Consider the following 26,684-nt stretch of genomic DNA (forward strand, 5'->3'; position numbering starts at 1 on the left):
TTTAGAGAAATGAAATAACAGGGGTTTTAAACTGAGTTTTTAAAAATAATACAGCAATATACAGACTAATAGAATTTTAATATTGGTCATTTTACCAGAAAAGTAAATTTTCCAATATTTGGACCAATTTTGATCTTTATAAAGCTTCAAATTAGTTAAGTTCTAAAGGAAAGAACCGACTTTCACTCATATTTACTAAAATGTTTAGCTCTTTCTTGTTTTTAATAATATTTTTTAAGTGTAAGTGGCTTACAAACACTTAAAGTCTTAAACGCAGATTGGAGATTAGAAGTGTGTGTTAACATGAAAACCAGAAAGAAATGTTTTGATTGATATCTCAGAAGGAAATGCCAAGGATAAATATAAATATAGTTGATTGCAATTGATGTGGGCAAGTGGTAATCAGCTGCTAATCTAAACAAACAAGACTCCAGCAGATATTTCAACTCTTCACCTTTCCACTTGTCTTTGAGTTGCCTTTCCCAATCCCATTTGCAAACGATTTTTCTACTTGTAATATTGCTATTACATTTCTTATGCTCTGGACAGTTAATGAAAAACATCTTGTTAAAAGAAATAAGTGTATGGATAAAGCAAATGGTTATGGTTTGGGAAGAAGTGTCCTCTTTGTTACCTTTAGAGAAGCCTGGGATATTGTAGGTTATTTTTTTCCCTGAAAGATAAAGTACTCTATCTTATTTGTATAGTTATATTTATACATTTATACACTATATACGTATAATAATGAATATTAAAATAACATTTATGTGCACAGATTCTGTGTGAATTGTAATTCTCTTTAGAGTGGTGGGAAAGATGAGGAGAGGTGCTTTTAGTTTCTGCTCCATTATTTATCTCACCAAGGAAAGGCTTTGCTGAGATAGCAGTTTGCATTCTTATTATGAATTATCAGGGTGAAATAAGTTCTCCAACAGTGCTTTACCACGGGCAGAGTTCATACAAACAGTTGTAACTTCAGGCTGGTGAAGGTGACACGGATTGACTGAAGTGGACTGTGGAATTCAAAGGTCATGTAATGATTTGTGATGAAGTCTGAATGTTGGAAATAAAGTGGTGAGACTGACCATTTTTTATTAGATCATGTGTTAACAAAGAGCAGTTTTGAGCTATTTGTTAATGTGTCAGCCTCCTTATGATTAAGTATTAAAGAACTGTTGCCTTTTTCAGTCCACCCTTTTAGTTTCCTGGAGGATTGCCTAAACTACTCCATATAAATAAAAAACCTGAAACATATAATAATTGTTTTCTGACATCTCTTCAGGAAATCTATTTGTGAAAGTGCAAAATACAGAAATGAGTTGACTGCTATTTTTACTACCAGTTTTAGTCTGTGTAGATTGTTTAAATTGCAAAACATTAAAAAAGACATTTTTTCTCTGTAAAAGACCATGTGTGGAAAGCAAGTGTAAACATTAAAGACAAACTGAAGCAAATTTTAGGAAATATTTTAAAAATTGAAATTGCTTATGGAAATTTAGGTGTTTGTACACTGAAGAATTAATTTAGAGGAGAAATAATAGCATTTGAACTGAATTTTCTGTTAGAATGAATTATCTTATTCTGGTTTTTGTGTAGTTCAACTAAAAACTATTTGCACTGAAGTTATTAGATATGAAGTAAGAAGAGATAAGAATACTCTCAAAAATCAGCCTATGAATTTCTTACTCATTAAATTGTTGTTTATGGATTGAAGCAAAAATTGAAAAAAATTAATTTGAAAAATTGAGAAGTGTGAATACAGTACTGTGTTGTTTTCTGGCTTATTGTATATCCTGGAAGATTATGTAACTGAAACAGGTGATGGGAAGTAATGCAACTATAAGAAATTTCAAAGCTGTCCACAAGGGATCTCACCTTACCCTGTTCACACAGATTTCTGATAACACTGAAGTTTAGTAAAGTCAAGTGGAATTTCAGACTACTGTAAAGAATTATCAACAGACCCTATTGAAGTCTACAATACTAAATTGGGAAGTCTCTCAAGGCTCCTTTGTTTTTACTAGCATATTTCAGGGTTTGGCACCAAGTTTTACAAGCTCAAAACCTTTTAAAGTAACAAATGAAACCTGAAAGTGGTGGAATGTACGGCCACTTAAAATATGACACATTGCACAATGCTGAAATTATGTAAAAGGCCTAAAGATGATGTTTGTTCAGTGTATAGATGGATGACAAAGCAAATGTCAAGACCCCCTCAGGACTATAACAGAAAAGGTTTTTTTGCCTTCTTTTAAAACATGGAGCAGAAAAAATTTTGAGATATAAACAGTTAATATAACTGCATTGCTGGTGCACAGAATACAATCAGTTAGCTAAAATGCAAAGTTAATTTTGAAATACAATTATGTATCTGCAAAATAAAATCAAGCATATGGACAGGGATGCAAAAAACTGGTATGGAAAATTTGCTTCCAAGCTATAATTTTTCTGTGCTGAGAGGAAATATTAAGAAACTTGTAAGTATTAAATGATTCAAAGGGGGGGGAAAAAAGACTACTATGATTTATATCATCCTGAAGTAACAGTGGCATGTAATGTTGTTAGCTTCAGAGAGGGAATTATTGTACTTCTGAAAGTCATCTGCAATGGAGGCTTGTCATGGTGTAGCTAAGAAATAATGACTAGACCAATTTTAGAAGGAATGAAGCTTTAAGATGATGTGTAATGACAGGGAATGTAAACAAAAAACCTTGAATAACCCAACCACCTACCTCTTGAATAATATTTTTTTTGGAAACTAAGACAGAATGTGTCTGGTTTTGTGTATTTTCTTACCACCTGTTGTACGAAAAATCTAATGCTTGTTATTGCTATTACTCAGGTTCACTGTGTGAGTGAATAAAAGTTATTTTCATTGAAAACTATGACCTAAATCCTCATTACTTCAGTCACAGCAGGATTGGACATTGCACTTAGGGGGAATATATTTTGGTTTCTAATTCACAGTAAACTGTTGCAACAGTTGCTATCTCCAGAATGGATCTCATTAGTATTTGCTCATATTTGGTGAATTTTAAATTATATATATTTAAAATAAACATAATGATTGCTGAAATCTTCTAGAGAAGTTCTTTGCAAACTATGGACTAGTGAGTTTTATCAAGGTATTTCTCTCTCTGTCCTAAGGTCAGTCTTTCTTAATTGTGTTTTAGGATTTACTTCATACTATAAAAAACAATGAAGTTTCCTGTCAGCAGTGCATGGGCCAATGATGCAGTTTTGTTAATCTCCACATGAGCACCTTTGTGTCACATTGCTGGCTTTCACTTCTCCATCAGAGAGAACAAACATTTCTCTCTGGCAGTTGACTTAGCATTTTGTGCAAAACATTGATTCAGATCATGATAAAGCAGATAGAAACCAATTTTCTACTATCATATATTTTGTCTGATATTGGTTTAATCTAATCTGCATCTTTATCTAAATTAGCTGTCATTTGGAAAAAACTTTTTTCTTAACAACATAGACTACATTTAAAGTTTATCATAATGCAATTTTAAAAAAGAAGATTAAAGGAAGGATCTAATGCATTAGTTTTCTATCTAATTTGAACCAGAGTGGTGCCCAGATGTTTTGTAAAACATGTGTAAAGCAGAATATGAGAAGATTATCAGAAGAAAGTAGAAGAATTTGCCTATGAATGGTCATGTAGAAAGCTGAAATAGTTGGGAAGTTTATCTACTGAGAGGCTAATGCACTCTTTGTTGTTAGTGGAAATTTTTTTTCTTGGACAAGATGCACAGAAATGTTCAAGGACGATAGATTGACAAGGTCATTTTTTTATTTTTTAGAGACATTAAATTGCTATTGAATTATAACAAGAATATTCTAGGTATAAAAGTAACACAATGCTTTTATTTCAAAGTCCTTGATCTTCAACAGATGTTTACTTCTGCAATTACAAGAAAAAAATTAGTTTCAGTTGCCATTTTCATGGTAATTTGTAATGTTTGTCCCAGCTGGAACTGAGCATGCAGTTTTCTTGCGGAGATGCCATGGAACTGCAGACAGCTTTCTCAGAAAGTGGTGATGAGGTACTGGTGGAAAATTTTATTTTGTCTTTATCCCTTGATAAGGGTTTTCTGGATGTCCTTTTGTTCACTGTGGTTGTTTCAGCCCTCTCCATGACCAAAGCCAGTGAAAACCTGAAGTGACACTGCCCCAGGAGGGCACCTCCTCTGTGTGGAACTCCTGGTCGCAGTCACCCACTATGACATGAGAAAAATACTGAAAAACCACTAGTCACATTCGAAATAATGACCCACCAATCATCTTTGTGCTTTTCATAAAGTTTAAGCTAAGTGGGATGGTTAGTAATACTTCACTTTCTGTTATCCATCACTTTGAAATAACTTTTGAAAGGTTTAATAAGATATCTGGAAGATGAATAAGAAGTAAGTGTTCAGTAATATAGCTTCCTTGGATGTTTTGAGAGGCAAATATTTGTATTTGCAAGAAATAATAATCTAACTATGATTCTCAACAGGGTGTCATAAGATTTTCAGCCAGAACAATTTAGGCGTACATCGTTTCAGGCTATTTATTCCAGAAATGGGAATAGATGAAATTCTCCAATGGGATTGAAAAAGTTCCATAATGATACCATAACACATTAACTTAGCAGCTGGAAATAACATTTATGAACCACTGGAAGTTAAGTTCTCATGGGTTTAATATTTTCTATAGCATCATAAATCTGATAGAGGCATAATCTCTTTATTAAGTCGGAAATTCTATTTGTTTTTGGAAGATATCAACAATTCTACCCTGAAATAAATGAGCTCCTCATGGTAAACAAATTTGCACACAGGAGATTCTAAGAGAATTCTCCACATGTAAATGATCAAATAGTCAGTCTCTCCTTGAAATTAAGTGTAAAAAGAAACAAATACAGCTTTAGAAGGTGGACAAACGTCTCTGTTAAGATTAAATGTATGCATTAATTTTATAGATCCTGTGGATTTTGGATCTTCTTACAGGTGATTTTACTGTCACAAAACTCTAATCACAATAACAGATTTTGGCTCTGGTCCTGCAGAGAGTCCAGCACCCTCTGTCCTTTGTGCTTGGGTGACCCCTAAATTGAAATGGGGGAGTTCGTGGGAGTCTGTGAGCTGAGCAAAACCACTGTCTTGGTTAATTCAGACAGTGATGTTTTCCCATCATTTACAAGGTCTTGTTTATACGAAGATTTTACTTAATTAATATTCTCTGGGTTTGCTTTGGTGAGACTATGTTATAAGAAACAGAGTGGGCATGGTATTATAATGATTGCCTTTGCAGATTACATACATTTTCCATTTTTCAGTCTACAATGTAGCCAAATTTTTCCCCAAGGAGGTTCTAGAGAAACCCAGTTTATAGAACTACCTGTTGGAAAGCTGATCTGGTGAAGGACAATCTTCTGTAGAGATGATTGCTGGCAAGAAATATGAAATGGAGTTAGGATTGAGAGGTAATATAGGAGTGACACTTGGGAGTAAAGACAGAGGATGGGACAGGGAAAGAGGCAGAATACTTTAGAGGGAAAGGAGGGTGGGGTTCAGGAGGGATCATAAGAGAAAAGTATGTGTTTAACACTTTTGGTTTGGGCCAGAAAAAACTTAGATAAAATTTCTCATGACTGGAAGGTCTTTCTTATCCTTTCAACTAGTTTCCTGTGCAGTTTTGTTGCTATGTCTGACCTCAAAAGTCATTACCTTTCCACTGCATTTTGCACTGCATGTGAAGTGGTTTTGACATCCATAAGTTAGCATTTATTTAAAAGTGCTTGCACTTTATGTATCAGTATACTTAGTATCTTATGGGTTCATTAATGTGGTGGATTTGAGATATTGATTAACATGTAGACAGTTCTATGGTTCTGAAAAAGCAGATACAAACTGAAATTTTTTTATTGCTTTCAGTAGCTTCAAAATCATTCTGTAGTCCAAGTCATGACCTTGATGCCTGCAAGGTCTGATACAGATGGCAAATACCTATAGGTTTCCTGGTGATTTCCCATGGCTGAGGTGAATGCACATAGTCTGTGGCTTATGAGCCCTTTCAAGGCTTCTCTTTAGAGAAGCCAAGGGGCTGCGCAGAAACATTGTATATAGTAAATAAAATGCTTATTATATTGTTGAATATTTAACAGGCCTTTAAAGAGGATAAATGACCAGAAATAACATGTTATATGTTATGTTAATATGTTATAATATGTTCTATGTTACTATGTATGATAGTTTGTTATTTAGATGATTATATTCAAAGTTGTCCTTAGTATTTTACACTTGATCAAGTGGAACATTTCATATCAAATGTGTTTTTCCCCATGTCTCTTAGGAGGAGAAACTGAAACTTTGCAGACTTAGGTTATTCCAAATGAAATGTGTTGCTTAGAGCTGATGACAAACAAGCAAACAGAAAGTAGTGATTGTGACTGCAACGTCAGTTAATTGAAAGTTTCATAATCAAACCTACAGGCATTGAGAGTTGGCAAATGAGACCAGCCCTGAGCCAATTGAATTTTACCCAGAGAAATGTTTTTGGTTTTGCAGACTGGAAACTGATGTTTAATCTGTAATCTAGCAAACCTTACAGTAGCCTTTGGTCTTTACTTTGGGAATATCAGTGGTCTCAGTTTCTGACAATAACATAGAATAATTTTGCCATCTGTCTGCACTGTGCCATGCTGAAGTCTCCCTGCACCCTTACAGGTCCTTGAGGAGACGGAGCACCTGAATGATCTCCCAGACACTATATGGTAGCTAACATATGGTTTTGTCTAGAGATGATCTTTTTTTGTCTCCAGACTATATGCATTACGTGGATTTACATAGTTTAGAAGTTTTTTAGTTGATGAATTTTACTTACAGAATACAAATCAAAATGTAGCGTTGCATCATGAAATTAGTTTGTCCCTAAAGTGAAACTGGGTTGTATGATGGAAATTAATAAAAGTGATTCATTGTTAATGCATTTAGGCACTGTTAGCTGCAAATTGGTGACAGGTTAGATAACAAAATACCTAAATGAGGTGAAGGCATAAATTCCATTGTATTTAATTACTGTTTGTAAACTTCTTACATGCAATAGACATCTGTATCTTCTGATGCACTGAGCTAGAGCTATGGAATTCTAAGTACCAGCAGTGCCTTGAAAACATTTTTAATCACGAATTGGTAGAGTTTTTTAATGTCTAGTGAGATTCACAGCCATGGGCTGGTATTTGAACCTCTGTGTTCTTTCATTGCCAGCAGCTCTGGCAAATGTGGCCCTGTGCTCACCAACTATCCCATCAAGTCAACCAACCTGGGAAATCTCATCAAATGAGCTCTTAGGCATTAACTATGTGCGAAACATCAGCATCAGCTTTTCAGTTTGGGTAAATCAGCCATGGCCACAGACTGTTGCAAAATGTGATTGCTGAGCGGAAAAGCTTTGGAATAAATGCACATGGAAACCTGTGGTAATGTAAAGTCTGTTAAGGGAATTAGTCTCTTTTAGCTGTAGAAAATTCTGCATGAGATTAATCCATGTTTTACTTTACGATTGCAAAGGCTCACATGGATCTGCCAGCATGCAATAGTTAAAACTAGGCAGACACCATGCCCTGATTCATATATATAATGGACTCTCTGATCTAATCATTGTGCCTACACAGCAATTGATTTCTCGCATTTTTGAAAGAGTGCATGAAAGAATTTACATCCAGCTGTTTTGTCTGGGGCAAATATGTGCTTTTTTTCAGTTGGATAGGAAATAACAGGAAGGGATTTAGCTAATTCTTCAGAATTTATGTGGATTAAAGAATCAAGTCTGTTAGTATTGTGTGTATACTTGATTATTACAGAGGTATCTAGAAATTAAAGGAAAAAATAGGTAAATGGCTGTCCGAACATTTGGATTTGATAGTCTTATAATAATCTATATTTACTATTTTACAGGAATATCAAATTACTTTTTAAAATCTAAATTCCATGAGCTGGAAGTAATGCTTTCTATTATGGTGTTTTCATGAGGAATATTGCCTTTTATTGTTCTCATATTAAGTTCTATTTTTAAAAGAGGGGAATTAAAATGTGTAAAGATAATTGTGAATTCCATTCCTGGAGTGAGTAAGCATCTTACAGGAGACTAGCTCAGCCCTTCATCTTCCTTTAGCTACAATAACAAGTCCATCTGATTTACTTTTGTACATTGCAGAACTGCATTATTGTAATGAGTTTTCCAATATTCTGTTGCTGAAACTTTCCACCTTATGCATAGGTGTATTTTGGAGGAAGGAAATGAAATGGGAGGGAATTATTTTATTTGGGTTCACTGGGTGTGACATTTCTTATGTTTTGGATGCTGCAAATGATCCCTTACCCTAATTTTGTAACTACAGAAAGTTGACTCGAATTTCTTGGCTATTTCATAGAGTCACCTCTAACAGTACTGGTTTTCATGGAGCTATTTGTGTAGCTCTGTGGAGGACATGAGCACAGTTGTAAGGGTGACATTCAGAAGTAGCATCTCACATGGATGACTCATATAATGAGAAATGACAGCTGACCACAGGGATGAAAGGAGAAGGCCTAAACAGAACAAGAGGAAAAATGAGTAGAAATGGGTACATCTCCACATCACTGAGCAATCATTGGAGAAAGAAGCTGTGTTTTCTCCCCTCAGTCATTTAATGCTTGACTATATTTATTTATTTATCATTTTTACCTCTTATTTTTTGAGACTCTGGCAAATGCTGACTTGTCAACATCAAAGGCAAATACCCCACGCATTAAAATTACCAATTTGATTGCTGTTTCTATCTCACCATGTAAATTCCATCAGAAGGCATCTGTACCAGTGTGTTGGCAGTTGAAGGGGATTTTATGTCTGCCCTTTACTCCCTGTTTTGCTGGTAGCATTTGCCTTCTCTCTCCCTGGTGGATTTCATGGCTGGGAGTAGCACCTGTGGCCACTCTGTGCTCTGGCAGCTGCAAGACTCAGATGCCAAGCTCTTGAATGTATTTTTCTATTGCTGTCATGTGGGTTAAAAGCTTCCAGGCAGACATCTCAGTTGTGTCAGTGTTCATTGCTCACAGCTGGACAACAAGGCGTTATTAACTTTTCACTATTTCATTTGTAGTACACTCATAGGCGCAAAGAGTTAGCTTTTTAGCATGTGCAGTTCTAGAGAAAGTTCTGATCGACTGTTCTATATGTTTAAAACTCTTTTAAGACCATCATGTGCTCTGGACAGAGTTGATAGCTTCTTTTGTGTTCTGCATGTGGTCAAGAACACTCTGGGTCTGTAGCAAATTGGGGATACTCATAGAAACATCTCATCAACATTTCTTCCTTGACTGCAGCTGGCACTGTTTGAAACCTAATTCAGTGTTTGGAAACTGGGAGTACCTGGAACCAACCAAGGCTACTTCAGCTAACACATCACCAGAAAGGAGACTGTTAATGCTCCAGCCATGCCTGTAGGTTTGTTTGTTAGGATGTATGTGTGCTCTCTGATACAGCAGCCTCTGCATAAAACCAGGTGAGATGCCTTTGACTTGGGATTAAAGTTAGCAAAGGATACTAAAGTTTACTCTGGATCATGGAAGGTAATCTATTGAATTTTTCTGGAGGAGATTATTGTTTACTCCCTTTTTTCTTTGTAGCTTTGTTTTTTCTTTTCTGGAGAGGTATTTTGAGGTATAACATAACTAACATAGGCTCATTGCCGAATGACACTGGATAAGAAATTGATAAATGCTTGACTTTGTGACCTTGTTGCTGTCTAATGTGTGCACTGGTACGTGGAAATATATTGTGCAGCTTTTTGACTCTTCTGGACAGGATGAAACTCTTGAAAGCAGCAAGGATTCCTATGGCCTAGAAGTAGTATTTGATTGTCAATGGAACTAGATATTCAAACAGACTTAAACTCTGTCTCTCCAAGTCTGGTTATGAATTTAAAAAGCAAAATTAGAATTAGAAATTACAATTCAAGTTTGAGGTAAATTTAGAAATATCACTAATTTCTTCCCTGCCACAAGTCCAGTGAGCAGTATTTTGTAACTCCATTTCTGTTCAACAGACTGTAAGTTGGAGAAGAGGTAAATGCAACTTTTCTGCATGAGATATAAAGATGTTTGTGGGAAATGATATTTTCACTAGTGGGCTCATGCTCTGCATTCTGTTCAGCTCTTTAATGTTGAAGTTTGCATACAGAGCTCCCAGTTTCAATATTCACATGATTTCTCTCTGAAGACAATTAATTTTTACATTCTCTCTTGTACAGAACTCTAGTCTTCAGAAATTTTTTGTAGAAAATGGGCACACAAGTTAATTTGACTCATACAATTTAGTGAGGGAATATAATGGAAAATATGTCTCTTTTCTGTTGTAAGCAAAATGTGTTGGGGGGAGAGATGACCTTCAGAGATAAGGCTGAAATCAAGCAAAAATGCATTCACTTCCTATTTCACATCGAGGCTGATTTTTATCAGAACACCTGGATGCATTTAGAAAAGGAATTTAAGAACAGGGATGGACCTTCAAACGTACCTGTTTAACTAAACATTACCTGGCCAATTATTTTTCCCCTGCTTGTCATATACTAGTCTTTGAGGTGAAATATCAGAGTGATCAAGGTAATTAAACGCCTTGTGTGCAATCTGGGAGAGGTATTTCTCTGTGCGTAAATATGAAAACTTTTTTTAAAATAGGATGCTTTAATATAAATGATTTTTATTTTTAGAAACTTATTTTTGTGCACACATAAAAACATATTTCAGTCTATTTTATTTCAGCAGCAAATGAACTTGAAAGATTATTTTTATTCTCTGCGTATATATGGACAAGTTCCCACTGAACCACAAAGCTGCTTAAGGACCTGCACACAGTCATTTGTATACAGGGCAAAATACTTGGCTGTTTTGCTGTAAACAGAGCAAAGACCTCTCACAATCCTCTCCCCCTCCCTTCAAATCACAGGCCATATGAGCTTATGGGCTTACAGGCAAATCCAGCCTGCAGCTGAGGATGCAGGGCTGAGCAGAGAGTGCTGTTGGGCTGAGCACTGCAAATTGCTGTGTGTGCATGCTTTGAACACATCCTGCATTTCTCTGTGTGACTGTATTTGCTGCACATGTGACTTTATCTTCCTCCAGCCCCTGCAAGGCTTGTTTTCTCTACCCCCACTTCATGGCTGCTGCTGTATTGTTCCATTAGGTCAGATGATGTTCTGAACTGTTGAGGCAATTGGAAGAAAATGGAAAAAAAAAAAATCAAGACTGTATTTCTCCACAATTGCATGGGATGTAATTCCTGCTGCTTGTAATGGGCTTCATAATTAATAGAGGTTAATTTACCTGGCAACGCTTTACGCTGTTTCCCATGCACTGGGTAGTATCACACTCAGAAATGCTGTGTCCTACTACTTAAAAAAAAAAAAATCCAAATTAATATGTAATAGTGAGCAATAGGTATTACATGTTATTACATGCATAAGTATGCCAGCTGATGCCCTATTATGTTGATCACGTGTGATTTTTTTTTTGACAGCTGTATGATACGATTTAGTTCTTATGATCAGATAGGTGTCAGCCCATGCAAAATGTTTGGTAACTCAATTTCTTTGTGTTAGTGGTACAATGGACTTGAACACACGTCATTTAATTTCAGCAGAGAGGCAAAGATGGAAGATGAAGAGCCACTGATTCATTCATCTTGTTGCTCAAGATGTGTCTCTGCCAATTCATATTGAGTGTTCTGTGTTGGAAAGAGCAGTGTGGCAGCTCATACAACTATCCTGAGGACTTGGCTGTGAGAATTCTCTAACTAGCCAGGGGAAAATATAGTAGGAAGCTAGAAGGGTAAATGTCCCTGGAGTGCTTGTTACTACTCATAATTTTTGTGCCTTAGTTTCACATCAGATTTTTGAAAGTGATCTACTTTGAAAGACTGATTTTCTTCTGCTCTGAACCATATGAAAGTCTTACTGTTCTAGCTGCTTTCCAGGCTTTCATTTGTTTTGGATTGTCATGACTGCTTAGTTTTTGAGGGTTAGGGAGGATGTATCCATGGCAAATGATCTGCTGGCTTCTGTAATATTGTCATTGCTGAAGATAGCTTAAATTTTGTTTGTGAGCTTACATTAGTATTGAAAGACTGAGGCTTTTAAAAGGTTTAGTAACAGAGGCTTTCCTGGCCCCTGCTCTGCAGCCTGGACATACTTGGACCCTAATCCCCTGTCAGTCGTCTGTGATGATCCTGAGCCAGTGCCAAAAGAATCAGATGGCCACAAAAAGAGTCCTGAGAAATTTTAGTGACTGGCATATTACTAGTGTTAACATACTTCATCATAGAGCAGTAACCAGAAGCCTTTAAGGTCTACCAAATTTTTAGTTTTCCAGAAGTTTTGAAGTGTTAAACTGCTTTGTTTTACCTGCTGTCTTCACATATATAAAATTAATAAGAGAGCATTCTTCTAAAAGTGTCAAAGGAGTGGCGATGAAGGTTTTCAAATAAGCAGTACTTCCTTATATGCAAAACTCTTTAAATTTCATCCTGCAGTTTTCATGATTTTCCTCTAAAAAATATGCATCTGTAGAGCTGACTGTAGAGATATCTTAAGCCTCCCTATTTTAGTCCCTAAAATAATAAAAGATTTTCAATCCGTTTTGTTTTTGAAAGGAAGTACAGGAACAGGTTTTTTTTTAAATTCATTTCCTATTGGTATGAAACTTTTGTGATTTTTCTTTTTCCTCTTGCCCCCAAATCTGTCTCATATTTCACAGACAAGAGAACAGAGTGATGGTGTGTCACATCCAGTTATATCAGTCACTTGGGCAGTCATTACTGACACAGCTTAATGCAGTCTGACTGATGTAATCAGACATGGTGTCTCTCACAATGTGCAGTGTCACCCCGAGAAATATAGACACAGGTTTCAGAAAAACACAGTTAAGGGTTTCACAAAAGAAATAATAACCCATGGCATTGTGTCTTCAGACAGACACCCAAAAGAAGTATGTCCTTCTGGACAGAACAGGATGAGTGTGCTAAATTCCTTTCCTTAGGGAGTGCAAGGTTCTTTTGGGCCCACTTGAATGATCCTCATTTATAAAGGAGTTAATACAACTTTCTGCAATAGTAATTCCTCTTTCTGTTCCTCACCTAAAGAACAATTATGTCCATCTCAAAAAGGTATTTTGAGTCCTTTCCATTTTGGGATGCCAGCTTTGTGACCTCCTCAGTGCTTCTGGTTTCAGTGAGCTGATCTGAGATATTTCACATTTGGCTTTCAAAGTTGAGAATGACCAAACATCTAACCACAGAAGAGGAAATTTTAATTTTGGAAGGCACAGTGTAGCATCAATGTCATAATTTGTTTCCATGTTGTTTCCACTGATGGCATTTTGAATATATTTTACTATTCTTACAGTTTAGTTGCTGCAGCTTAAGTGCCCAGATGCAAACAAAAGCTTGTATTTATACTTCTTGATGTCTAGTTAGAGCAGGGATCCCTTTTCTGATCATTAAAGGCGGGTGTTCAACTGGACCTGATGATTTCACAAGGTGATTTGAATTTATTGATCCAAATCTGAACTTTAGCTTTCCTGACCTCCAGAACAGCATGTGAATTCTGAGGTCCACTGAAGTCAGTCCCGAGCTTCCCATTCTCTTCAGCAGGGTAGGCTCAGGCATGCAGTGTTGCATTTTGGGCTATGAGAGTGGCTAAAGCAATATAGCAGCAAGTTCCTTTGTGTAGTGGAGAAGTAAAAAGCCTTTATCTAAAGAAACACCACACTTACATAGAGCAGTTTGTGGAGCGAGACCTAGACACAACCTGATTGGTGTGAGGAAGGCAACACCTCTTTAAAACATGTTTCTATGAAAATATCAAGTCTCTCACGTCTCCAGCAGGTGTTTAATCATTGTTATAATTTTTTGTCCTTGAGTAGCCTGAGAACAAGGCTGTTTTCTTGGTTCCCAGCAGTATCCTAACAACAATGCAGAGGTCACTTCAGGGACTTACTGAACTTGAAGTTGTTTGAAAAAATTGTCCAGCTGGTTAAACTGACAATGGGATAAGACATACCACTGAAGTGTCTCTGAAGGATGTTGAGCCTGTGAAAAACCACCTTTTACTATCACCTAAGCAAGTAAGAACTGAAAATTCCATTGAAATGGCAAAAAATTAATAAGCTACAATGAGAGAAATGTTTGTCTATACTTTGAAAAAACAAACAAACCAAAAAACTGTCTATAAGCCTTGATTTGGGATCCATTCATTACTAAAATCAAAGTAATAAACACTAATGTGATTCTGGACTCATAAATTCTACTGGAGACATCATCAAGCTGTAATTATAACAGACATTTAAATTAATGGGTTGGACATAAATTTAGCTATCAAAACTGTTTTAAAAATATAGAACTTAATCTGTACTTCTGTCTCCATCTCCAGAAGTACTTTTAACATCTGTTCTTAAAAAAAGCACTTTTAACTTGATTGTTTTGCTCCCTAAAAGTGAAAATGAATGCAAATAATTTGTGCTGTAAATTTTAAAAAAAGCCCCCAAAAAAAGAATCCGTGCTGGAAAACAAACGTGTCTTTGCCTCTCTGTCAGCAGCATTTTAATGATCCCCTTACAACTTTGCTGTCTCTGAACTTAGATCTGTTTCAGCTTCCTCAACTTAATTTGCATTCAGTGCTATTTTGCTGTTTTGGGAAGTATTGATTGAGAAAACAATATAACAGTTTTTATACAATGACTGTAAGAAATGGAGGAATGGGACTGTGGAGTTGCACTGTACAGGGACCTGTTGATACCTCTACAAAAATATTCAGTCCTATAAAGGTGTCATTGCCTGATACATCCAATATATGCTGCTGTCTATTCTTTCTGTAGAGGGTAGCAGTTGAAATGGTTAATGTGCTACATATTTTTAGGTGAAAATTAATTAGCGTGAATAGGCACAGCACCCTATGGTGTCACTGTTTAGTCAGTTTTCTATGGAGAATCACATTTCAATAGCAAAACCAATGTTTTTTTCCTATGTGTTCTAAAGGCATAACAAAAATAAACAAAATTAGTAACTGATGTGTCATCATATTTTCTTTCTTTCTTTGTCATCTGTTCCCCTGCCATTAGTGAAGGAAACCATGTGGGGGAAAAGATGAACAAAACCTAAATGAAAAACCTCAGACAAATGCTATTTTTCTTTTCCAGTGCTGGCACTGCCAACTCCTGCCTGGTGGTACGGGATAAATTTGTCTCAGTAACATAATTAGAATCACCTGGATGGAAATGAGAGCTGCCAGGGTGTTTTAGATGCTCCCTGTTTGGTACTGTGTGACAACGTGATGGACGTATGCTGCATTTTGAGTCTCTAAATTACTGAGATAACTGACCTAGGAAAGAGAGAAACAAGAGACTACTTTGAAAAATTAATAAGAGCAAGTCGTTAGTAAATACAGGGAGGAGAACAAATAGAGTAGTGAAGTCTGTTCATATGTTAAATCTGTTAAGATGTAGTTGATCAGAAAGTTTAAAAATTATCATAGTGTGGCTAATCTGAAATGTGATCAGAGGTAAAATGTCTTGTGATTTGTGCAGTTAAATATTTGACAGAAGTGATGTTTGTTATGACCTTATTATTGTAATCAGTTTGAGGGTGAGGAGTTGGTTGGTTGATTTTTTAATAAATGCAACCATTGTGTTACCTGTAGTGTCTCAGCCCTCCCTCTTCCCTCGAGTCTGTTCTGACCTGTTTGTCACTTTGGAGGTTTTATGAAGTGTAGCAGGGAAGAGTTGGATCTATTGTATTGCATCTGTTAGGGGTCAAAACCACCACCCAGGAACATGCTGTTAATGGGGAGGTAATATTTAATACAATAAAAGACTTAGCTTTTCTTTCTCCATTCTTGGATAAATCTATACTAATTTCTAATACAATATTGCTTTAAGAGGCTGTAGACTTTTTCTTCTATTATATCCTGCGACTGCAACTCTGATTATGGGCTGTTCCATCTGCAAAGATATTTTCAGGTATATTTAGCTTTAAGCATGTGTGTAGATATTGCTGAATAACCAGATTGCTTGGGCATAAAGATGAATGAACAGGCGTAAAGTTGTGAAGCTTATCCTCCCCAGTGCCAAAACATGGAATTTAAGGCTGGTTACTCCATTAATTGTTTGATGCTGTGTACAAACACCTTGCTCAATGATTAACTTAATAATTGGATTATTCATAAAACACTAAGATGTTCTTGGTGTTTTGTTTGGCCTGTTTTTTGGGGTGGTGGGGTTATTGTTGTTGTTTTTGAAAATGACAGATTATATTTTAATTATATACCAAACTTGCTCTTTTTTTTTCCCTTGGAAAAGGATTTGGCTCTTCTCTTTCCAAAAAAGTACACCTTAGCACGTGACCTAAGAAACTGTTTGGGGTCTGTGTTTGCAATCTTAAAAATGTCTTTTCTTTCCATGTAGGAAACTGTGGTAGATATTTGGTGTCAGAAATCTGTGACAGAATAGCATATTCTCAAAAGAGGGTATAAGGGCATTTTTTTGTGTAAATCACTTTACTGAGTTTTTGTAGGAGTATGTTTTTGAGTTCCCTTTGTTGTATTCAGGAGCAACTATTTGATAAACACTTCCTGAGAATATCCAGCTTCCTGTTAGTAACTCTAGGTAGCACTTTTAGTGAGACAGGTGAGAGGTGCCAGCTTTGCTTTGTTTACTTTCCCCGCTGTCAAGTGTTTCTGTGTACGGATAATGTGGAACATTGAGACTGCATTTCCCTTAAGGGCACAACTTTTCAAACACAAACAGGGTAAAAAAGCATTCTAAGAAGCAGAAAATGGCTTGGGTTTGCCTCTCTAAATTGATAGGCACACTTCAGGCAGTTTGTGGTACCTGAAATAGCTTTTATTCTTTTTGCTTGTACTTGGCAATGTTTGAAGCTGATGATGTCTCTTTAAATCTGCTGTCAATTGAGCTGCACTTCTCCTTATGTCTTGTGTTTGCTCTGCTATCAACTGGGATGAAGAAGATAGGCAGGCAAAAGTAATTAATTTTTAATATTTCACATTCTTCTTATAGATGGAGGAGGGACAATTTCAAATTAAAGCAGCTTTTCTTCTGCAAAAAAAACAGATATTTGCTTGTATCACTTCAAATTTTTATTAGACCATATTTTATTGTTGAGAAGTGTCAAGTTGATACACTGAATAATGCAACATGGACTGACCTACTTGAATGTTGAAACATTGATTCACCTGTCAGCATTTTTGAGCAAATGAAAATATTTGTTCTTGTCTTCAAATCGAAGTACAAAACAGAGCAGATGTTTACAGGCATGAGTAAATCTCAGTGGACCAAGCTTATCATATATATTGTAAACTCCTAATGTGATCAAGAGTATTCTTTATGTAATGATGGTAAACCAGAAACCTGTGATCAATACCATAAAAATTCATGACCATGTTAGAGTATGTCACATTAGTAGTTAATATCTACGACCCGTATTTCATGAGAATATTTGAAACATTCTATTATAAAGCTTAATATTTAGTATAAACATATTCTGAAACTTCTGTATATAATCGTTAATAAAAGAAAAAGCACTTCAGCTCCTGAACTAGAGGGCACAGCTTTAAGTAGCCCATAAAAGGAGACAACATGTCCAAGCATTTGTTATGTAGGTGTCTTTTAGGAATATTCAATTTCTGTACTGAAAGAGCTCCCCAAATTTTTATTAGCCATCTGTTTATAGTAGGTGTGTACTGGGGGTTTTTTCCATTTCACTATAATTATTACTCTGGCATCAAGAACAAGTTGAATTTGTGGCTTGTCTCCTGGAAGTTCTGCTTTCATTGCATATGGTTCTCTCCATTAAAATACAGACCAGTTGCTCAAGCCACTTTAAGGGGAAAGCACTGGGCATGCTGCTCCCAAAATTAGGCATGCAGGCACATTACCAGGAGCAGTAATTGCATACATTATTTGTTGGCTGGAGCACTGATTGTGTATATAAATTTTCAGATTATTGTACTAGCTGCAACTCATTTCTGGTGAGCATCCACTACCACCTCCTTTCCTAAGAAATGAAATGTCTTTTCTAGGTAACTATTTATGTTTACACTTAGGGTTTATAATGATTAATGACAAATGTTTTCATGTTTGCTGTTCTGAATTGCATATGTGTTGGCCTGACCTTTGAATGAACAGTGTGATGGGTGCTGCTTGTAAAATATGGAACAGAGTGGATTATGTATAGATTTTATAAAGCAAAGGAAAATTGAAGGAGAGGAACCCATTTGGTTCTTGAGGAGGAGGATCAGTTCTAAACACAAAGCCGTTCTAAGAAATGCTTTAGTTATGTCTGATGGCAGCAGGTTTTTTCCTGTTGCTGCTGATCTTTTCTCTGGACACTTTTGCCCATGAACTTTTGCCTTGAATGGGGGCTTCTTTTCTCTTTTGATTAAGGAATGAAGAGGCAGTTCTGCCAAAGCTGCTCTTGCAGGTGGCTGGTACTCAAAGGGCCATTCTAACATGTTGCTATTCAAAGGGTGTTCCTGTGCAGAAATGAAGCTGTGCCCTGTGCTGTGCACAGAACCTTAACTACAAATGGTGAGGAATATCCTTATTGCACAAAGATACTGAGATATGAATGATCTCAACCATATAAGGCACCCCTGGGATGACTGTGTCTTTTTGAGAGAAAACTTCTAGGAGTTACTCTCTTCAGTTTTATCCCATCTTAATGAATGCTGATTTACTCAAGATCATGAAAAAGTACAAGACAGTTCTCAATTCTTTCATATGTATGTCGAATTTCCTCAGCTTTTTAAAATAAATAGAAGTGTTTCAACAAAGAAGGGAAGAAGTAAGCTCAGAACTACTGAAAATGTGTTTCTTCTGTTTCAGCCCTATTTTTAGATACTGTTCAAGAAAGCTTTTGAAATTTTTCATCGCTCTTCTCAGCTAGTCACCACCGAGTTAATAATTGCCCATTTAAAATTCTGTGTAGTTAAAATAATTGTTGTCTCCGTTCCTCTTTCTTTCTTTTTCACAAACATTTAGAACATTTATATTTTTATGGCTTCAGATACTTAAGTTGTGGTATCAAGCATGTACTCTCAATTATCTATCAGAATTAATGAGCAAACTTACCCATGAGTGTCTCATTTTTCACTGTGTACAAAATAAGCAGGAAGGGCATATTTTAGTATCCATAGGCTGCTGTAGGTATAACATTATTTTGATATATGGCACAGCCTCCTTAATGAGATCATTGCAGGAGTGTTTTGCATGTGGTAGATGCGTAAAATGCAGATAATTTTTGTAGCTGACAGCAGCCATCACACTGACTCATGCAAGGTTTGTGCTGTAAATTTTCTCTGAGCTGCAGATATATCAGCAGTATCCCTTGCATATCTAAAATATTATATTGTGCATATTTTCACCTGTATTCAAGCAGTGTTATGGCTTAGTTTGTTTTATCCTTGGAAAGTGATATTTTAATGCTAGTGTTTTCCTGTTTTCCATAAAGTAACATTGAGGGGAATGTATTACTTCCTTGAAAATAAAATATTATGGCGAAAGATGAAACATTAGCAGTCTTGCTGATGTGAACTTGCAGGTCTATTCCTGGTTTATAGTTTATATATATATATTGATAGGGTGCAAGCTGGGCAAATGCCCTGATCTCCTGCTGTATTCAAAACAGCAACATGGCTGAAATAAACTTGTAGAACCTGGGCTTTTTACGTCTAGCCCTTGGTGCTGTTTGAAAATCAGTCTTTTAAAGAAGTTAATACTTGAACATTTGGCATCTCATTATTATCTAAAATCTTGGCCTTGAGCTTGATGGACCCATTATCACTCTTCACTCAGTCAGACTTCAGTTTGAATAGTGTCTCCTCTACAGTGTCATTATGGGATTTGGGGTTTTTTACATTGATCTTCTCTGCTGTTTGCTTTTGTTTCTCTTAACATAGGTGAATTGAACTGAAGCATGACTTTTTGAACAAAAAATAAACCAGTTATTTGCTGTTAAACAAAATTATTGTGTTTATCTTTAGATGTGTATCATACAGTCAGAGGAGCACCAAAAGATGGTAATGGGTATTTGCTGTGTAGTGCAGTTATGTATCTCTTCTATAATGTCCTACAAAGTTTGTTTCATGGGACTTTCAGGGGAATTTCAACTTGTCTCAGCAAACTCATAATCTTCAAGCAATGATGAAAACAGTAGGACTTTGTTCATTACTCTCTGAGATGGCTGTCAGGTCCAAAATGCTTTATATTTTTTCTGGGTTTCTGGTGTTCTCATTCTTCATCCCCACCTCACCCATCCCAGTAAAGTGGATATATGATCAGCCTTTGGTGTCAAAAGATACCTGAGCTTTGAATGCTACTCTTAATTTAGAAGGCTTTTACACAGGAAAAATAGGTGTGATCTAATTATAGATTGGCTGTAATTCCACTTGAATGTATTTGAGAATTCTTTCAAACACAATACTTTTTAAACCTACTTTTATATTTTAAGGTATAGTTCCTAAATTTTTGTTAGGATTATGGTTTCAGCAATCTTTGCCATTAGGAGTCCTGTAGAACACTTTATTTCTCAGAAACCAAGCTCTGTGTTTAATGTTTTCTTTAATAGACTACCCCAATCTCACATCTCTTTACTGTCTAATGAAATATAACTGTGTAGTGAAACTGCCTAAGTTGAAAATAGCAGTTTTTGTAATGAGGAAGGAGCATAAAAATGATTTGGGATGAAGATACTGATTAGATTTTAAAGGCAAAAATCTAAATGAGATCTGCCAAATTGATAAGTGATGTCTCAATGCAATTTTAATGAACACAAGCTCTTTTGAGGGAATGCTAGATTAATAGTAAGCTGTTTTCAGGATTTTGTTTACCTTGGAGAGCACATTAGTTACAGCAGTGACACCTGCATATTCTGTAGACTGGTCTTTCCTTTCCCAGCAATTAAATCATGGCCTTAGGAAGCTGAGTGATGAAACACTTACTGACTTCTGGGAGGTGAGGATTTTGTCCTGAAGCTTCATATTAATATAAGTTGTTGGGAAGTATATATAAAATGGAGGTAATATGATGAAGGAAGGACTCTGAGAGCTGTTAAAGAGAAACCTGCAAACAGAAAGGTGAACTTCTTTCTTGACACAGCACAGGTTGAATAATCAGCCTAAATTGGAGGCTATTACCCATATTTCTTAACTTCAGTTCTTGTTCTTTTGTGTTCTTTATCAAACCACGTATATGATTAATCAGTTAATCATATTAGATATGATTATAGATGTAGATATCGATGTATATAAATATAGAGAAAATAGAGATAGATATAGATGATATAGATAAACAGGTTAACCTGGAAGTTTCTCTGTTTCGGGAATTCAGTGTTATCATGACAGCTTCCTCCTTCAAGGAGCATGGTACTCCTGCTGCACAGTGGCAGCAAACAGCTCTGCAGTCATCCTGGAACTCAGTTACCACAGCAACGTGGTCCCTTGTATGAGCAGAGGAAGCAAAACAGATGGAAGAAATATTGTGCTACTCCAAGAAATCTCAAGGTTTCCAGAACAATGACACTTCAAATTCCAATTTCCCGCCTCAAAAATGTTATTCAAGCTGCTTTGCTATATATATTGTAAAATCATGAAAGTTGGTGTAAAAAGAAGACCCCTTTCCTAGTGAGCTACCAAAGATATAAATGGAGATTTACTAGTGTAAAGCTAGGAAGTTGAGAGGTGTACGGTTTATACTTCAGTCTGGATAGTTTTCTATCCTATGGACAAAGCATTTAAGAGTACACTTGACATTTTCTCAGAACTTACTGAGAAGTCCTCCTTTGAGCTACTTGTGGACATAGGGCTCATTCTTTTTCTCTCACTCCTGTGAACCTACATCTGTATCTACGAAAAATCACCCTCAGAAGTGCTAGCCAGATTATCCTGTTGTGTTTTGAAAGATACTGTAACTAACTTGGAAAAAAATACCAACTTATTATGAAAATAAGTATTTCTTATAGAAAATAAATTATTTTCATAATTTACAAGAACTTTTCCACTATTAGGATTTCAAGTTGCTTTGTTTTAATGAAAATGTTGAGTTTTTTTCTGGAAAGAAACTTTGTAGCTCCAAACAGAACTTATTTCAGATAAATTATAGGGGGGTTTTTTCTTCTCTCTCCTTTTTTCTCTCTCTCCTTTTTTCTCTCTCTCCTTTTTTCTCTCTCTCCTTTTTTCTCTCTCTCCTTTTTTCTCTCTCTCCTTTTTTCTCTCTCTCCTTTTTTCTCTCTCTCCTTTTTTCTCTCTCTCCTTTTTTCTCTCTCTCCTTTTTTCTCTCTCTCCTTTTTTCTCTCTCTCCTTTTTTCTCTCTCTCCTTTTTTCTCTCTCTCCTTTTTTCTCTCTCTCCTTTTTTCTCTCTCTCCTTTTTTCTCTCTCTCCTTTTTTCTCTCTCTCCTTTTTTCTCTCTCTCCTTTTTTCTCTCTCTCCTTTTTTCTCTCTCTCCTTTTTTCTCTCTCTCCTTTTTTCTCTCTCTCCTTTTTTCTCTCTCTCCTTTTTTCTCTCTCTCCTTTTTTCTCTCTCTCCTTTTTTCTCTCTCTCCTTTTTTCTCTCTCTCCTTTTTTCTCTCTCTCCTTTTTTCTCTCTCTCCTTTTTTCTCTCTCTCCTTTTTTCTCTCTCTCCTTTTTTCTCTCTCTCCTTTTTTCTCTCTCTCCTTTTTTCTCTCTCTCCTTTTTTCTCTCTCTCCATTTTTCAGAACAACTCTTTAAACACAGCATTTCTGGTGGTGGATATAAAGACAGTATTGGTCACTTTTGTGGTGGAGTTGAGCTCACTGAATTGGGTTTCCTCCCACATGATCTGTGAGAACATCTCATAGTAGGTGTAAGCAGAAGTATTTCAGATTTTATGTTGAATGACTTCCTAACTGTTCATGCTAAAAGTGACATTCCAGTATTTTTTTAATGGAGAAGTAAGGGCCAATTAAGCAATGATTAATTTAATTCCCTCTATTTTGTTTTCAAAACTGTAAATAGTCCATATCACTGATTATAGTGTAGCAAAGAATATACCACTTCAGAACACCATGGAATATTGCAATTTTTAAATTTGGTGAAGAATTCAAGAATATTTTAAAACTTGATTTGAAAAGAACAATGGTAGCAATTTGAACAAACCTGTAAAATGCTTATAGAGTAGCTCAGTGAGAATAACCCTGGCTATGTGATTAAATACAAATATGAAATAGATGGAGCACTGAAAGGTCAATTGTACAGACAAATTACTAGTTCCATCAGCTGTTTCATGTCTTATAGTTTGTTACTCAGATTGAAATGATATATATTCTATATATGTCTAAGCTGACCTCAAGAAAATGGCACTGGAAATAGGTATGAGTGGAAAAATAGATAGGGAGATGGTAGATAGAGTTGTTTGGGGGTTTGAAACAGAAAAAATTTGCAAATAATCTAGTGTATCACTTCAGACTTACAGAATTTGACCAAAAATATTTCAAACTTGTTAATTTAACCTTTTAGTATCCTTTGCTTTGTTTGTTTTGGCTTTGTTTTTTGTAAATAGTTTAGGCAATATATTATACAAGTTCCTAAGAGAAGCTTGTCACTTTGAAAGTTATCACTTCACTAGAAAGGAAGACCCTGGGATTTACTGGCCAGTCAGCCTCCCCTCTGTCTCTGGGAAGATCAGGGAACAAAGTTCCCCAGACACTCTGCTAAGGCACAGGGAGGACGGGGAGGTGACTGAAAACAGCAGCAGAGGTTCACCAAGGGCAGAGCCACCCAGTGACCCTCCCTGATGGAGTGACAACATCAGCGGACAAGGGAAGGGCTGTGGATGTTTGACTGCAGTTCTGTGAGGCATTGACATAGTCCCCCACAGCATCCTTCTCTCTGCAGTGATGTGGATTTGATGGGTGGACTTTTTGATTGATAAGGAATCGGTTGCATCAAGGGCAGTGGTCCCCTGGTTAATATCTGGATGGAGGCTGGTAAAAGTCGTGTCCCTGAGGGGTCTGCACTGACACCAGGACCCTTTACTGTCTTCATCAGTGCCACAGTCAGTGGGACTGAGCACACCCTCAGCGAGTTTGCAGACAATACCCAGCTGTGTGGTGCAGCTGGCACACCTGAAGGACGGGATGACATCCAGAGGGACCGGACAAACTCAAGAAGTGACCCCATAGGAATCTCACTAAGACCAAATGCAAGATGCTGCACCTGGCGCGTGGCTACTTCCATTGGCAGTCCAGGCTGGGAAATGAACAGATGCAGAGCAGCTCTGCCCAGAAGGATGTGGGGAGCTGCTGGGTGAGAGGCTGGACATGAGCCAGCCACAGGCACTCAGTGCAGAAAGCCAAACGTATCCTGGGCTGCATCCAGAGCCCTGTGGGCAGCAGGGATGGAAGAGATTCTGCCCAGCTCTGGTGAGACCCCACCTCTAGTGCTGCATCCAGCTCTGGGGTCCCCAGCACAGAAAGGATGTTAACGGGTTGGTGATGCAGGTCCAGAGGAGGGTGACAAAAGCATCAGAGGGCTGGAGCTGAGGGGTGCTAGATTCTCCCTCACCCCCTGCACCATTCAAGGCCAGGTTAGATTGAGGCCCTGAGTACGGTGATCTAGTTGAACATGTCCCTGCCCCTGGCAGGGCTGTCAGAATAAATGGCCTTTAAAAGCCTCTTCTGACCAAAATTGGTCTATTATTTTTGGTCACCTCTGTCCTAGCTTTTTATAAGAGGCCTTGTTTCACGAAAGTGTGTGCAAGAGCAGTCACACAAACATTATTTCTGTGAATATTTTTTTATTATTAGTCAATAGCAAGAAGACAGGTATCACTTGGAAAAACAAGCAAGCAGTACTTTTTTCTATGTGGGTCTTACCGAAATTAAGTGGGGGGAAAAGCCAATGCATTCACCTGATGTTTTCTAGTTGTTACCATGTTACACATGCTACAACTTGACATCTTAGTAAAATTCTTGATTTTTTTTTTCCCTATCAAATAAGCTCGCCTAAGTTTTGATGCCTGAAATACATACTTCTCACATTCTGCTTACTGAATTCCTTTTCCCTATATATCACTATGGATGATTTCTGGAGCAGATGAAACCATATTCTATTTTTTCACGAAAATGGGCAGCTGAAATAAAGTAATGCATTGGGAATGCTTATGGTTTGTTCCTGATCCTAAGTATACTGGTTGTTGGATGAAATAATGAACATTCTATCTGCTTGAAATCAGTAATTCTTTGCGATGTTTTGTAGCTGTTCTGAATATATTTATTTCTTATAGCATGAAAAATATTCTAATGCATGTGAAAAAAAATTTAGAAAACAATAGTGCAAATGAAAACAAAGCTTCATTTTTTCTTATGTAGAAGAGAATTGCAAAGTCGCCTCATTCACAGTTCCTAGACAACCTTTATTCATTTTTCAATATCTTGCAGCCTAGTTAATCTGTGTTATATAAACACATTAATGCAAGAGAATCCGTTTTCAGACAATATCTTGACCTTCAAAATTTGTGCCAACTGATGTCTCTTAAGCCCAATTCCAAATCTAGTAATTAATGGATGCAATCCTTGTTATCATGAAGCAGAGAAGGGGACCTTGATGTTGCAGGTGTACTGGTGCAAACCACATGGAGTCCTAGTAGATTTAACCGGCTAGAGCACACAACTGATTATTTTCCTTCTTGATATTTTCTTAATGAAAAAATCTGCTATAGAATTTTTCTTTATAGTGTGTCTTGCTTTTAGGCATTGTTTTCCTATTATTCATAAATATATGCTATATTTCAGTGTTAGTAAAAACAAGTATTTTTTATGTGAAGGGCTATCCAGAAGTGGAGGCTACTGCAGAATCTGGATGGTCACAAATATCATTAATTTTTTGGTTAAACAGTACTATTTAATGCAGAAGTCATTGTTTTGGAACAGTGACTGACTGCTTTGAACACATCTGGTATATTTTGCAGCTATGTTGCAAGTCCAATTTATTCTTCAGATTTGAATAAAAATGTCTTCATCTGTTATTTTCTTTACAGCAGCATAGTCCTGCCACAGTCCTCAGCTGAGCTTGCAGGAGATGGAGAGAGGCTTCATTGAATCTTCACAAAGGGAAGAATTTTCCAATTAATAATTAAATTGGTTTAAAAGAAGCAACTACAGCAAGATTTTGCTCTGAATCGCCTGGTCTCAGGTATGGTATCAGATTAAAGTCTGGGAAAAATGTGGACATAAAAAGACAGTGAATTATTAGAGCTAAGAATTAAATCAATAGTTTTCTCCTTGTAGACTGGTTCGTACAGAGCTGACATTTTTCAAAGTTACTTCTGAATAAGATTTAATATGCAAATTATGTGTATATATACAAGTCATTGTGAGCAAAGACTACTTACTCAAAATATGTACTGAAAATTAAGCTGAGCAGTATGAAGACAAATTGAAAATTAGATTTAGGAGTTTAGCTGAACATTCAAAGAAGCATTTCTTTGCTTGTAGTGCTTGGAAGTAATCTCAAGGTTAATTACTGATAAAGTACAATATTTTGGTCCAATTCTAAATTCAAAACAGTAAAGGTGCCATAAAAGGATTGGTTTTCTGAGCCAGTGTCAGTTCCACAACTGACCTTTGTTCCAG

General features: G+C 36.5%; 1 long non-coding RNA gene across 2 annotated transcripts in view; it reads left to right on the forward strand.

The window, feature by feature from the left end:
• LOC117002772 overlaps positions 1 to 26,238 on the forward strand; it is a 131,174-nt gene extending 104,936 nt beyond the window's left edge. Inside the window, exon 3 of one of the 2 annotated variants that reach the window (XR_004419388.1) lies at positions 26,090 to 26,238. This is a non-coding gene — a long non-coding RNA (uncharacterized LOC117002772). The remainder of the gene's footprint in view (positions 1 to 26,089) is intronic. The other variant, XR_004419387.1, reaches the window with a different exon arrangement.
• The last annotated feature ends 446 nt before the right edge of the window (positions 26,239 to 26,684 follow it).

This window comes from Catharus ustulatus, chromosome 14, assembly GCF_009819885.2.
Source record: "Catharus ustulatus isolate bCatUst1 chromosome 14, bCatUst1.pri.v2, whole genome shotgun sequence".
Taxonomy (NCBI): domain Eukaryota; kingdom Metazoa; phylum Chordata; class Aves; order Passeriformes; family Turdidae; genus Catharus; species Catharus ustulatus.